Source organism: Camelus ferus, chromosome 8 (genome assembly GCF_009834535.1).
Source record: "Camelus ferus isolate YT-003-E chromosome 8, BCGSAC_Cfer_1.0, whole genome shotgun sequence".
Lineage (NCBI taxonomy): Eukaryota > Metazoa > Chordata > Mammalia > Artiodactyla > Camelidae > Camelus > Camelus ferus.
Window position 1 is genome coordinate 4,393,113 of NC_045703.1, and position 14,650 is coordinate 4,407,762.

A 14,650-nucleotide genomic window follows, 5' to 3' on the forward strand; every position below is an offset into this window, starting at 1 on the left:
AAATTCATTTTATCATAAAACAAAACTTTCACCAAGCAGTAATGCTGTTTTATGGCAACATGGAACAGTATGAGAAAGTACATTTTAGATTTGTTGTGTAAAAGGTAATCAGAATTATTAGCAAGTACTTTGCAGTGTTGATTGCATACTAAATAATAAACTAGGTAAAAAGGTTCTTGAATTGCCTACAAACCAGCAGAGTGACAGGATACAAATAAAAAAGGAGTCTGGAGTTGTCTTTGGAATTACGATTTACTTAAAACATATTTCTGAGTTCTACATAAGAGGTACCATGTTAGATCATGTGGAGAAAGGTACAAGCTGCATGGTCCACAGTAGCCCCTGCCATTCAGAAGCTCACATCTAACAAAATAGGCAGGTCACTTCTCTTTTGCTCAAAATCAGCTAGTTTCCCATATCACTTTGATTAGAAATCAAATTCTTACTGTGACCTTGAGACCTACAAGGCTTAACAGAATAGGCACCCCCAAGCCTTATCCCATCCCTGCCATCTCTCTGATGTGCTCTTTCAACACAAGCTTTCTCACTTGTTGCCCCAACCAGAGAGGCACATGCCTGCCTCAGGGCCTTTGCACACCTGCATAAAAGTTTTCTTCAGATATCCACAACGGAAACTCTTTCACTTCGTCCAAGTCTTCACTCAAAACTCTCCTCAGTAAGTTCTTTGACCACCATCTTCAAAATGAAAACCCATCCCCACACTTTACATTTTCCTACATATGTATCTTCCCTAGCATTTATCACACAATATACTATATATTTTATTGATTTGTTTTTGACATTGTCTTTTTTCAAATAGATTGCAAAATCTTTGATGGAAACTCTGCTGTTCACATTTTCTACTGTGTCCCCAGTGTCTGAAATGCTGCCTACTGCACAGTAGGTGCACAGTAAATATCTGTTTAATGGATGAATAATAAGACCAAAAAGATGTGTTCACTAATAGCTATGACAGTAAAGTAATTATAAGTGTATAAGGAGAGAATGGATCTAGTCCTTGAGTTATGGGACTCTGTAGATCTGTGTTTTGGGATGGCCTTCAGCAAGTAGAATTTTTTCAGTCTCTGTTGTATTTTCTGTGAAATGGGCTTATACGGTTAATAAACTGCCTTCTGTCTCCCATAAATACTGATGACAGAGTGCTATTTTCTTTAGATCTTTTTTTTTCCCATTTTAAAGAGAAGCTGGGAATATATCTATTCTTTTCTGAGAGTAATTATGAAAATGCATCTTCAATTGTTATGAATAATTCTACTTTAAAATATGAAATGTTTGATAATAGATCTTAAATATGAAATTAATTTCTTCTTTCCTTTTCTAATCAGCCTCCTCCTATTTGGAGTCTTAATAGCTGAAATAACAGAGATCCATTGTGTTTTTAATCAAATTAGCAAGCAGATTTCCTCCTTTATTGCCCTTCCATAAAAATCTATTTAGCATAAAATAAGGATGCTGTAACATTTCCAGGCAATATTTGATTATGTACAGACTTAAATGCTTCCAATTCTAACCAATTATTGGAGGGTGCATCTAATTATATCTTCACTGCTAATTCAGCAATCTGTTTTTCCAGTTGTTTCAATGTGGCATATCACTCTTATCTCCTTTCAGCAGAAAAGAAGTTATAATAGCCCTGCACAGCATTGATCAAGCAATTTCCCTAAATGAATAACTGGTGTTCTTTATAGGCAATAAGTGGAAGCGGCAAGAAAGTATCATCATTCGTTCAACTAATTGGAAAAACAATCACTAAGGAAGAAAGAGGATTAGAAACTAACTCCCTACGAAAGTAAAAGTCACAGATGATGTCATAAACATGTTCCATTACTCTGTGTGCCTGTGTGGCTAAAGACCCCATTTACGAAAACATATCCAGATGAGAGTATGGAGAGAGAGGCGGGCAATTAGGGTCTCCAGGTTGGAAAGGAAGAGCATACTGATTAAGAGAACATTTCACTGTTTATCTGGAAAGCCTCACCTTTTCACTGGCTAAATCAAGGCTTTCTGAGACAGGTGCATAACTAGAGTTAGCTATCTCTGAATGGCAAAAAGCAAAGCAGATGAGATGGGTAGCTGGGGGAGTCTGCTTATATTATTTAAATGATGTCTTTTCGTTATCCTCTGTCATTAGGCCCCTTCCTAGTTTCTAACAGGGAAGTGTGGTTCCCACTTATCTTCTTGGTTCAAAAAGACACATGAACAACCCAATCCAATAATGGGCAGAAGATCTACACAAGCGATTATCCAATGAAGACATACAAATGGCCAACAGGCACATGAAAAAATGTTCAATATTGCTAATTATCAGAGAAATGCAGAGCAAAGCTACAATGAGATATCATCTCACACCAATCAGAATGACCATCATTAAAAAGTACACAAATGATAAATGCTGGGGAGGCTGTGGAGAAAATGGAACCCTCCTACACTGCTGGTGGGAATGCAGTTTGGTGCAGACATTATGGAAAACAGTATGGAGATTCCTCAAAAGACTAAAAATAGACTTACCATATGATCCAGCAATCCCACTCCTGGGCATATATCTGGAGGGAACTCAAATTCAAAAAGATACATGCACCCCAATGTTCACAGAAGCACTATTTACAATAGCCAAGACATGGAAACAACCTAAATGTCCATCAACAGATGAACTGATAAAGAAGATGTGGTATATTATACAATGGAACACTACTTAGCCATAAAAAGAATAAAATAATGCCATTTGCTGAAATACAGATGGACTTGGAGATGGTCATTCTAAATGAAGTAAGCCAGAAAGAGAAGGAAAAATACCATGTGATATCATTTATATGTGGAATCTAAAAAAAAAAGGATGCAAATGAACTTACCTATGTAACAGAAACAGATTCACAGACATAAAACAAACTAATGGTTACCTGGGAGTAAAGGGGTTGGGAAGGGATAAACTGGGAATTAAAAAATTGCACCTCTTGGGGAGTGATGGAAATGCTATCTTGGTTGTGCTAGTGGTTTCATCTATCAAAATTCATCAGATTGTACATTTGAAATATGTGTAGTTTACTGCATAGGAACTATATCACAGTAAATGTGTTAAAAAAAAAAAAAAGAAAAGATAGGCGGGGTGTCTTTTACCCTCACCTACAAATCATACCCTATTAATTGATTCATTTTATTCAGTCAGTATATAATGAGTCCCCTCAAAAGTCATGAAATACAATGGTATGCAAAATAGACGTGGTTCTTGCTTTCATAAGCCTCGTAGCCAATAAAGGAGATATACTTCAATCAAAAAGAAATCTTAGAACTTTAACAAGGGTCATGTGATATAATCTATGTGAAAATACTTTTAATATGTTGCTATAATTTTCTTTATTATTATGATAAGAATTTAATGATCCTATATATTCTCCCCTATAGCTCTGCTCTTTCTTGGATAAAAATAGCATTAAGAAGAAGATAACAATAATAATGAGAAACCCACATGAGCACAACATACAGTTATAGAGTGTGCTGATGTAAACACTATTCCAGATACAAAGCATGTGCATTTTAATGAGATTTTTGAGAATGCATAAACAAAATAACTTACCATGATTCTTCTGGAAGCTAGTCCTTTCCATAAGATTTTCTAGATAAACTGCAATATTTATTCCATAATAGACCCAGAGAAGATGAACTATTCAAGTAGGGGTGGAACAAACACAAAAGAGTAAAAGGACAAACAGCCTCTAATCTCAGATCAGATTCATTTAGCTTAACTTTGCTCATTAATAATGAACTTCCACATAGCTCCTAATCTGAGTCTGTTTTGATTCTGATCATTTTCCACCCTTGCAGATCTTCTGGAATTTGGTCTTTTGTTCACTTTTGGCAAGGTGCAGCCAGCTTTTTCCCTCAGGGTCTGACTTAAGATGGAATACTGACATAGCTCAGCCCTTTTCTGGTCATTGACCTTATTTACAAATTAATCGTGTTTTTGTTTTCCTATTTATGGTAAGAAAGAAGATAATTTGATGACTTCTACAAACACAGATTAATGTTTCCTTTAGTATCACATACTAATATAAGAAAAAGCTGTACAGATGAACTTAGGAGCTAGAAACTTGCTTTAGAACTAGAAAATTCTAAAGGGATTGATTTTCTTTGCCATCTTCCTACACCTGGTTCCATCTCTGAAATGTCTCATTTTCAAAAAGGATTTTACAGCTTGGTAGGCAAGTTTATGAGCAGAATACCCACGTGTGTAAGCTGCTGGCCTTACCCCTGACACTGCCATTAAAATATCCTTTCACAGATATGCATATATTGTTTAGATGTGTTTGGACAATCAATCCCTACAGAGGAGCTGGGATGTACAGTGGAGGGGGGAGAAGATTAAATTTGGGAGAGGGGAATCTAGCAGACAGGGAGAGGGAAGTTATGAACTGTAATAAAGAAAAGTAGCCAAGTCACAACCAGCTACGTCTTCAAGAAGACAATGAGAATCTGTAGAGGTAATGGTGTGCCATAAGTTGGATCCCAGCAAGGACTGGTCTACCACTGTCAAATGCCCCAAATTTCCTGGGTTCTCAGCTTGTAACGTAATTTGAGGGCTCTCTCTGAAAGCTCGGAGCAGGTCAATTCACCATGCTTCTTACCCCTGCCATCGTGGATCACCACATACAACGCGAGCCTCTGTGAAAACCCACCCTTTCTTCTCCTTTCACCCCTGCGCTGCTCTGCTACTCTGCCCTCCTCTCCTTTGACTCAAACCCCTGCTTCTCCTCTGTGTCCTCTGGAACCTTTGTCTTAATTTCCTGGTTCTCACTTGAGGGTCGTCATTCTCCTCCACCCCACCAACCTTGGAATCCTTTCTCCTCCATACCCTTCTACTTTTTATCCACTACCTTTAGGTAAAAATCTTATGTATTTGATTCTCTGGCTATCTAGTTAGATTACTTTTTTCTTTTTTTTTCTTTGACCACCTACGTTTCTGCTTCCTATTTTTTTCCCAACAATCCCTGAATTCTTCGGAATCTGGCTCTCAGATTTTTTTTTTCTTTCTTTATTGAAGTATAGTTGATTTACAACACTGTGTTAGTTTCAGGTGTACAGCAAAGTAATTAAGTTATATATATTTCCAGATTACTTTCCATTATAGGTTATTAGAAGATATTGAATATAGGTCCCTGAGCTATATAGCACTATTTACAATAGCCAAGATGAAAACAATTCAAGTGCCCACCAACAGATGACTGGTTTAAGAAAATGTTGTAAATATATATACAATGGAATATTAATCATAAAAATGAATGAAATATTATCATTTGCAGCCACATGGATGGACCTAGAGAAAATCATACTAAGTGAAGTAAGTCAGACAGAAAAAGGTAAATATCATATGCTATCACTTATATGTGGAATCTAAAAAATAATACAAATCAATCCATAAACAAAACAGAAACAGACTTAAGACATAGAAAACAAACTTATGGTTATCAAAGGGGAAAGGGGGACTGATAAACTAGCAGTATGAGATTAACAGATACAAACTACTGTAAATAAAGTAGATAAGCATCAGCTTTAAAAAAAAAATCCTGCTCAAATTGAGGGCAACTACTGTGTTTATGTAGATAACAAATCCAACATGATGGCCAATTGGTTGCTTAATTATATCATCTCCAATGACCTCCATTTGCAAGCTCCTTCAACCATCATCCTTACAGCCAATCACCGTGACCTATGGCTTTACTTCTGAAATCTAAACACTCAAATATCCTACAATGTCTTATACTCCCACCTTTCTCACTTCCTGGCTTCCACTGTATGTGCCATTGAATTTGCTTGAGCTGTGAACCTAATTTCCTTGTCATCCTCTCCCCATCTTTACTCCATTCCCTTCCTTAGACATTATCTCACCAAAACTCTCCACTCCTTGACATCTTGATCTTGGGTCAGTCCAACTGTTTTCTCATTTCCTGCACTCAGACCACTAGTCACTTACAGACAAAATCATGCAACCAAATAGTGTGGTGTCCATACAAATCCATTGTTCCTAACTCAGCTGGGTCTTCAGTAACCTGACCAAAAATTCCCTGATCACTCAGCCATTCCTCAGAGTGGCTCCTTCATAACCCTCAGAACTTTCCTAAAGGCTCTATGATTTAAACTTCTTTTCATTCTTAGCAGAAGAAACTGCTTCTACTTCAAAGAGAATATAAAATCCAATAGATGGAAGCTCCCCCAATATTACGCATTTAAACTTAAGTCATCTGCATGTGTGTTTATCATTACCATTTTTCCTTTAGTCACAGTGAAAGGTGAATCCCTCCAGATCCCATCCCTTCCTGCTTCTTCATGAACCTGAGTTAATCAAAGATCCCTTTGCCTATAAACTTTCAGTATTTTTCCTCTTTATTGGACATCTCCCATCTTAAATATAAAAGTAAACAAGGAACAAAGTAATATTCTCTACTTGCGTCTCTGTTATTTACTATCTTGTCACTGTCCTTCCTAAGTGAGTGCTTACATTTGCTCTCTCCACTTTCACACCTCCCACCTAATCTTTTATCTGGTTTTGCCTTGCTGTTTCACTGAAGTTGTGCTGGCCACAATCACTAGCAAGTGATTCATTACTAAATCCAATGCACATTGTTTCATATATCTCCTACTTGACCTTTCTGTCTTACTGATAATTACTCCATCTTTCTCGATACTCTCCCTACACTTAGGTGCTATGACCCTGCTCACTTATGTCTTTCCACCTGTGGAGTCTACTTGGTTATCTAATACTTATTTGTTGCTCTTGTGCTTTCTCTATTTCACATTCTGACTATTGTCTTTGCATGCCGTCATCCATTCCCATGACTCTACCATCTACTTGCTAGTACACATCTGTAGTCTAGGTCTTTCCTTGAATTCTTTGGTTCTATATCCAGCTATACACTAGATTTTTCTTGATTTTCTGCAGTTAACTCAAACTCAACATATATTAAAACAGGTTTTCCAATTTGTTCTGTCTGTTTCTGATGTTCCCTTTTATGTGCCCGATCTCAGTAAATGGCTGCAATCTCCACTAAGTACCAAAACCATAAACTTGATTCACTCTTGATTTTTAATCCCTAACATTTAATCCCGAACTCTTCAAATCTTGTTATTTCTTTCTAACATACTTTTAATCTTTCTACATCTTTTCAGTAAGATTGTTTAAATATTTTTGCTCGTTTTTTTTAACTACTGAAAAAAGTCTCCTAAACAGATCTCTAATCCATCCTTCACATTGCTGCCAAAGTGGTCATTCTAAAAAGACATTTTGGAAAAGTTCCAACTTTTCAGAGAGGCATAAAAAGATCCTTCACAATTTGGATGCTATCTGCTTCTGCAGTCTTACTCCTACTGCCCTCATAATATTTTTGGCAGACATTCTTCCTATAGGGCCGATTAAAATATTTCATGTGCCGATGGAAAGAAATTTAGATGAGACTATGATAGGCAACATTTCTGAAACTTATTTGATTATGGAACACTTTTTCTCCATAGAAAGGTAAGTAAAAACCTCTTAGAACTAGCAGTTTTCCAATATTTGCTAAAATGATCCACTAGCCTATATATTTTGTCTAGACTTTACCAACAGGATCAATATTGCTAAAACATGAAAACAAATAAGAAAAACATATTTCAGAAGAAACGTCACTAAAGCACAGTTTCCGTATTGTGTTATAGATAACCTGTCACAAACATATTAACTTCAAGATAATTTGAAAAATCTCCTTAATTTTAAACAAAGAAATAAAAATAAACCTTGGCATAGCAACAAAACAAAAAAATCCCACAAAAACCTAGATATAACAAAAGAAAGAAAGAAAGAAAGAAAGAAAGAAAGAAAGAAAGAAAATATATTCTAAAAAAACTTCTCTTTGTTACCCAGAGATTGAAATTTTGATTTATTACCTGATTTTTAAGGTTAATTTAGGACATTTCTTTTATTATTCAAATGTAACTGCATTTCCATCAAGATTTTAGGTATACAATGCATGACGTAGCTTAGATATTTGAACACTAAAATAGAAGAATGTGAATATTCTCAAGGATGAAAGTAATTCATAAGGCAAAAGTCTTGCTGTCTAGCACATATAATGTTAATTTCTAGCCACTGGACAATTTTTTTGAAACATGGAGATTAAACTAAGGCTTGTATTTTCCACACTGAAGGCAGTCAATAACTGGTTAATGAATTTTTCTGGCAGGATGACCTCTGCTTTAATGGTGTCTAATTTGTGTGACACTTTTTCTCTGAAATTTTATCTGAATGCTACAAACTAAGATGAAATATTCCTGAAAGAGAAACTTCTACTTTAAAGGAGATTAATACACGATGCAGAAAGGATAGGCTTTCTTGATTAGTAGAATTCATTTGCAGACACCTAAAAATGTCTATGTATTATAGTGATAAGTGATATTAGAGGTAGACAGAAAGGAAGTGAATGGGTAGCCTATTACTGAAGCCGACTCTGTCCTGACTGCTGTTGCCAGAGCGTCAGAACTGCTGACATACTACACACTGATGTAAGATACAATTTCAGCCTGTTAATTGTGTCTTCAACCTTGTTGCTAACCATCTGTGCTAACAGTGTTTGCTCCCTCTCGCTCTCTCTTTTGCATTAGGAAGTGGTATTTCAGATTTCACTTTTTTGGGTAAAACTAAAGAGTTAAAAAAGAACATGGAGGTGCTTGAACTCTGTTACCCAAGAATAATTTTTCACATATCTTTCTTTGGAAGCTATCATTTTTCATTGTCAGCGTTCAGATCTATTTTTATAATGCAACAAAGGAAAAAATTAGAAGTGCATAAAAGAAAGAGTAAAGAATAAAAATCAAGCAAAACTCCACCTTTGCTAAGATTATGCTGCCTCTTTTATCTGAAGACTTAAAATGCCTCTTTCCTTCTCTGCAAAGTCATTTTCCACTAGGATACAGTAATATCCAGTTCTGTATTGGAAAACTATTGCTGCCCTATTTTTTTAATCAAGAGAGGGCTGAACTAATTCAAAATTGATAAGGTCTGTGCCTCTTAGTAGCTTATCAAGTATGTAGGATTTCCATTAACAGAGTAAACAAAGAACTGTCCAGCAGTGCAACAGATGAGCAGTTATGAACACAGAGATGCATTTTCCTTCTTTAAGGTGTCTCTGGGATGCTACATAGATCTTCTTAGATTATAGCTTCAGGTAGTCTATTATACATAATTTTTAAAATAAACTTTAAATTCAGGATGGTTTTACATTTACAGAAATGTTGCAAAGATAGCAGAGAGAATTTTTGTGTGTTCCCTTACCAGTTTCCCTTACCGTTAATGTCTTACATTACTATGGTTCATTCGCCACAACTATTGAACCAATCCTGATACATCATTATTCACTAAACTCTATACTTTATTCAGATTTCCTTAGTTTTTACCTAATGTCCTTTTCTGTTCCAAGAGCCCATCCAGGATACCACATTGCATTTAGCCATCATGTTTCCATAAGCAATTCTTTGTTGCGGCAGTTTTCTCTGACTTTATTTTTAATGATCCTGAAGAGGGGTACTGGTCTGCTGTTTTGCAGAACATCCCTCAGTTTGGATTGTTGGCTATTATTCTCCTGGCTAGACTGAAGTTATGGAGTTTTGGGAGGAAGACCAAAGGGTAAAGTGCCATTTATCATCACGTCATTCCAAGGGTACATGCTATCAGCCTGACTTATCACTACTGCTCTTAATCTTTATCAGCTGGCTGAGGTAGGGCTTATCAGGTTTCAACACCATTAAGTTCTTTTGCCCCACCTCCATTCTGTAAGTTTGGGAGAAGGTTATTGCATATAGCTCACACCTAAGGTCTAGGAGTTACGCACTATCTCCTTGAGGGCGAAACATCTACATAAATTATTTAAAATTCTTCCAAACAGGAGACGTTGTTTCCCCTCATTTATTTATTTAATCATTTATTCATATAAGTATACATTCATGGATATTCATTTTGTACATTAGGTTATACTGTGATACTACAGTGTGTATTTTGTGGATAAACTTGCACCATTATACACTACTCTTTCACTGGCTTCTTTGTACCTCTGATAGATCGCCATTCTTTTTTTTTTTTTTTTTTTAAACACTTTCTTGCTTTGATTGGAGAATATTAGAACTTCTTTGCATTTTAAATGAACAGGTATTGATCAGATGCTGGAGAATGAAAAGGAATCTGGGATTGGCTTGTGTTAAGGAATACAATTGACAAAAAACATGTCCTGGGACACATGGTCTGTTTGTTAAGGAAACCGACTACCACGGGATACTTTTAAGACTTCTGTACTCTCCCCAGTGAAAGCATATGTGAAAGGAAGAATTTAGGACATAAGCAAAAGGAAGACGCACTACCAAGTCTTTCTCTGAGGAAAGGACTCCTATCTTAGGGTTTCTATCCCTACTCAGAATGTGCCTTGAATTAATAAGTTCTTGATAAATATTTGCTGATCAATCTAAGATGACCATGAATCTAAAACAGAAACAGGCTCACAGAATACAAATTTGTGGTTGCCAAGGGGGCAGGGGGGTGGGAAGGGACAGACTGGAATTTCAAAATGTAGAATAGATAAACAAGATTATACTGTATAGCACAGGGAAATATATACAAGATCTTGTGGTAGCTCACAGCGAAAAAAAAATGTGACAATGAATATATGTATGTTCATGTATAACTGAAAAATTGTGCTCTACACTGGAATTTGACACAACATTGTAAAATGACTATTACTCAATAAAAAAATGTTAAGAAAAAAAAAGATGACGATGAATCTAAATATTGGCTTGATGCATACAGAAAATAAGAAAAGGTAAACGTCAAAGATTTATAAACTCTGTCTTAAGTTTCCATATTCTTCTACTCTATTCTATTTTTCTAGTGTGTAGTCTGTATGCTGCAAAGATCAAGTCTGGTTCTTAAGTCATATTGAAAATTTATACTCATAAATTATTAAAAGTCATACTAAATTGTCTGCATCGATTCATTATAAATTGATTATTTGTGATATGTGAGAATAGCTTTTGGTTTGAGAGTACCACCACAATTATTTCTTTTCTCCTATTGCTTTAAAACTTCAAAATGTTCCCAAACCCCTACGCACAACTTTGTCACACTTAACTGATTCTTTACACTTTGGAATAATAACATTTGCTCCCTTCTGAATGTAAAAAGCATTAGGACAGCACACAAGAGCTACGAAGAAGATATTTCTGAGTATGACATCAATCTTTCAGCATCTGCAAACCAACTTAATGGATACTTAGTAGGCAAAAAGATTGCCAGTGTAAGATACAGTAAAATGGTTATCACTGTTAAAATACAAAGATAAAATATAATAACACATAATACAGTATTTCACAACTGCGACAAGGATGGTGCTATTTATTTCTGACTCAGGATAAATAGGTTCTAATGCATTCTGTTTCTTAGTATTAAATCTAAACTTTCAATTACATCTATTAAGATTTACAGCCAGCATTCAGAGGCTCTGTTAGATAGTTTTGAATATTGAGATCCAACCTCCTGTGCTTCATCAGATATTAAGTCAACATATTATGCTCAAAGCTAAAAGGTTAAATGATTCAACCCATTCAACTATTAGGAAGTCAAGGGTAAATGAATTTCTAATTTATGCTTTAGTGGTATTTTACTCTGAAATTATTTCTTTATGATATAATGCAGCATGAGGATGTGGTTTTTAAATATATCCAGTGATACCCTATCCTTATATTCCTCAAATGATTAAAGAGATAAAGAAGATAGGAGACAGAGAAAATCACCAAGGAGCCAAAAAAAAGTCAATCTATAAGTGATCAGGACTTTTGTATGATTTTCTTTTGGTCTCGTTAGGAGACCTTATTATCTTCATCTCAGAAAAGTCACTTGTTCTGGCAGTGAGTAATTGGCTTTGACTATGTGAGATACTGAATATATCATTAAGATATGCTGCTTGAGACGTCAGTTGAATCACAGAGATGGTAGTATCAGTCTTAGGAAGAAATGTTTGTTTCCTCTGCTTCCTTTCAAGAGTATTTGCCTTTCAACAACCAGCATACTGCAGAAGGGAAAACCAGAGTTTTCCATTTGCTGAGCATATCTTTAGACAGTGCACTTGGTGTCCATAATCTTATTATATTCCCAATGCTCATTATTATTGTTATTATTATTTGATGTTGAACCATAGTCAGGATTAATTAGATTGGCTGGTCAACTGGTCTCTGGCCCAAAGCAGTTTAAGTATTGGCATTAAGGTGCAACCCCTGGTATTTGCTTATTAATAGCCTTCCCTGGGGGACAATAACTGGTGCTTATTCATTTCTAAACCCAGTAGGATATTGTCTGAGGCTACAGTATTTTGAAAAGAATAATAAGCTGTAACTAAAGAAATATCTCTTCTCTACTAGCATACATTTTCAGTGAACAAAATGTCCCTCATGTATATCAACCATACATATACTAACAATGGACTATACTATCCACATCTGAGCTTTCGTGTAACTGCAGAGGAAACAATCCGCTAGCAAACAAACTCAAATGTAAGAGTTTCTCTTCAATCTTGTCTGCCATTCATATTACATGACACTCAATAAAGTCATTTTGCCAATAACTTGTCCTGCTTTCTTTCCAAGCACCATATAAGTTTTAACTTTGCAACTAGTTTTAAAAACTCCTCAGCAATTGTGTGATTTGTCTTTTTTTGCAAACGCCATGAAATTTGAATGTGTCATGTTGCTATTTCATGAGGTTCCATAACAAATCATGCACAGGAGACTAGAGACAAATGAATTCTAGTTGTCCCTCAAAACAGAATTTAGATTATTCCTCAAAAATAATTAAATTTTCTGGAAACAAATTAATACATGTAATAAAAATTTAAGATGTACATATTATGAGAGAGAAGTAGTATGTGTATGATTACAACATTTTTTTAAATCAATCTGTATTGGTTATAATTCTAGCTTTGTGAGGACTTTTATTAAATTATTCAACTGTATTAATCCTCAGTTACCTTATTTGGTAAAATGGAGTTAATACTAGTATCTGACTCAGGGTTAATGTAATTAATAGCACATAACATGTTATACATATACATATTATATATATATTTGTTGTATTATAAAATGCTCTTAACACTGTGATTATCACATAGTTGTCATTCAATAATTAGTAACCTCATTTGGGAACTAGAGGAGAAATATTTGAAGTTCAAGTATAGAAGCATTATTTACAATCCCTAAATATTAGATATAAGGTAAATGTTCTTGAATAAGTAATTGATTAAAAATCATGATCCAAAGAATAGACTGCTATACAGTTCTTAAAACAATGCTACTGATTTGTATGTGTTGATATAGAAAACATCTAAGAAGTAGTAATGAGACAAAAAAAAACCTTATAAAACTCTATATATGGCATGGTCTCATATAAAATCTATTGTATATATGGACATAAAATACCTTTAAAGCCTATACACCAAGATACTAACATTTTTCTTTTCATTTTTTTGTATTAGCTGCATTTTTATAACAAATATGTTAATTTTATAATCTGAAAAAATTATACTTTAAAAATGCATTTTCTTTCTATCTGTTCACATCTCTATTTTTCTTTCAACGCTCTCCAAAATTTGTGTTTAATATATTTTTTAAACTTACCAATCTCATTTTTTGTGGCTTTCTCTATTTAGAAGTCATGAAAAACATATCTGTCTGAAATCATGTAAGAAAATCACTTCTATTTGGTCCAACTATTAAGTTTTTACAGTAAAAAGTTAAGCAAAGTGAAACTATTGCTATCCACATTGGACCATAGGGAACTTACACATTAATAACGTCTCTTCAAAGATCAAAAAGCAAAATTTATTTTTCACTTGGGAGACTACTAATTTTGCAGATAATTTTAATAGCATGTAAACTATACAAACATACAAAACCAGGTAAAACAAAACAAAACAACCTATGGTCAGTCTGTAAATTAGTACTTTGTAATCCCTCCTGCAGAGATGTAGAAGTAACAGTTAATAGTTGTTGAAAATTTATTACCTGTGAGGCACGAAGTTCAGTACATGAATTACACAACTTAATTCTGTTAACCGCCTGAAGAGACAAGAGGTAGTTTAATCATCACTTCATAGATGAGAATGTGCGGTCTAGTGTGGTTAAGTAACTGTCCAGGGTTCCTGAGTCAGCAAGTTGCCGAGTTGAGGTCTGAACCCTACTCATCTGCTTTCACCATTTATTAACTGAATTTTAAGATATGTTTGTATTCTTAACAAAAGCTCAACTGACTACTCAAGTGTTTGCAATGATTTCATTACTGTTTTCCTTTTCTGAGTTTTACTTCATCCTGTATTCTTCTTTTAACTCCTTCATAGTTATTTAAGTAAAGTTGGAAGTGAAGACAGTATTTAAAGCAAAAGACTGACTTCTGGATTTCGGAAAAGTTTCTTAAGAGCTTTACTTTTTCAGTGCTATTTTTTGTGGGCAATGACATTTAAAGTTTTGACTATGACCCACAGTAAGGAACAAACTTTATATCATTACCCAGCATATGCACACACACCACACACAGACAAATGATCCATTCGGTACATAAATATGCAAGAATATT

General features: G+C 34.8%; 1 protein-coding gene and 1 long non-coding RNA gene across 4 annotated transcripts in view; one reads left to right on the plus strand and one right to left on the minus strand.

The window, feature by feature from the left end:
• The window catches only part of LOC106729935, a 303,006-nt gene that overhangs the window by 228,878 nt on the left and 59,478 nt on the right, over window positions 1-14,650 (plus strand). The window contains exon 7 of one of the 3 annotated variants that reach the window (XR_004321766.1): window positions 1,710-2,271. The exons of the other annotated variants lie outside the window; for them this stretch is intronic. This is a non-coding gene — a long non-coding RNA (uncharacterized LOC106729935). Of the gene's footprint in view, window positions 1-1,709; window positions 2,272-14,650 lie in introns of those variants that run through there. 3 annotated transcript variants of the gene reach the window in all.
• The window catches only part of FUT9 (fucosyltransferase 9), a 78,941-nt gene that overhangs the window by 48,013 nt on the left and 16,278 nt on the right, over window positions 1-14,650 (minus strand). The window lies entirely within an intron of this gene.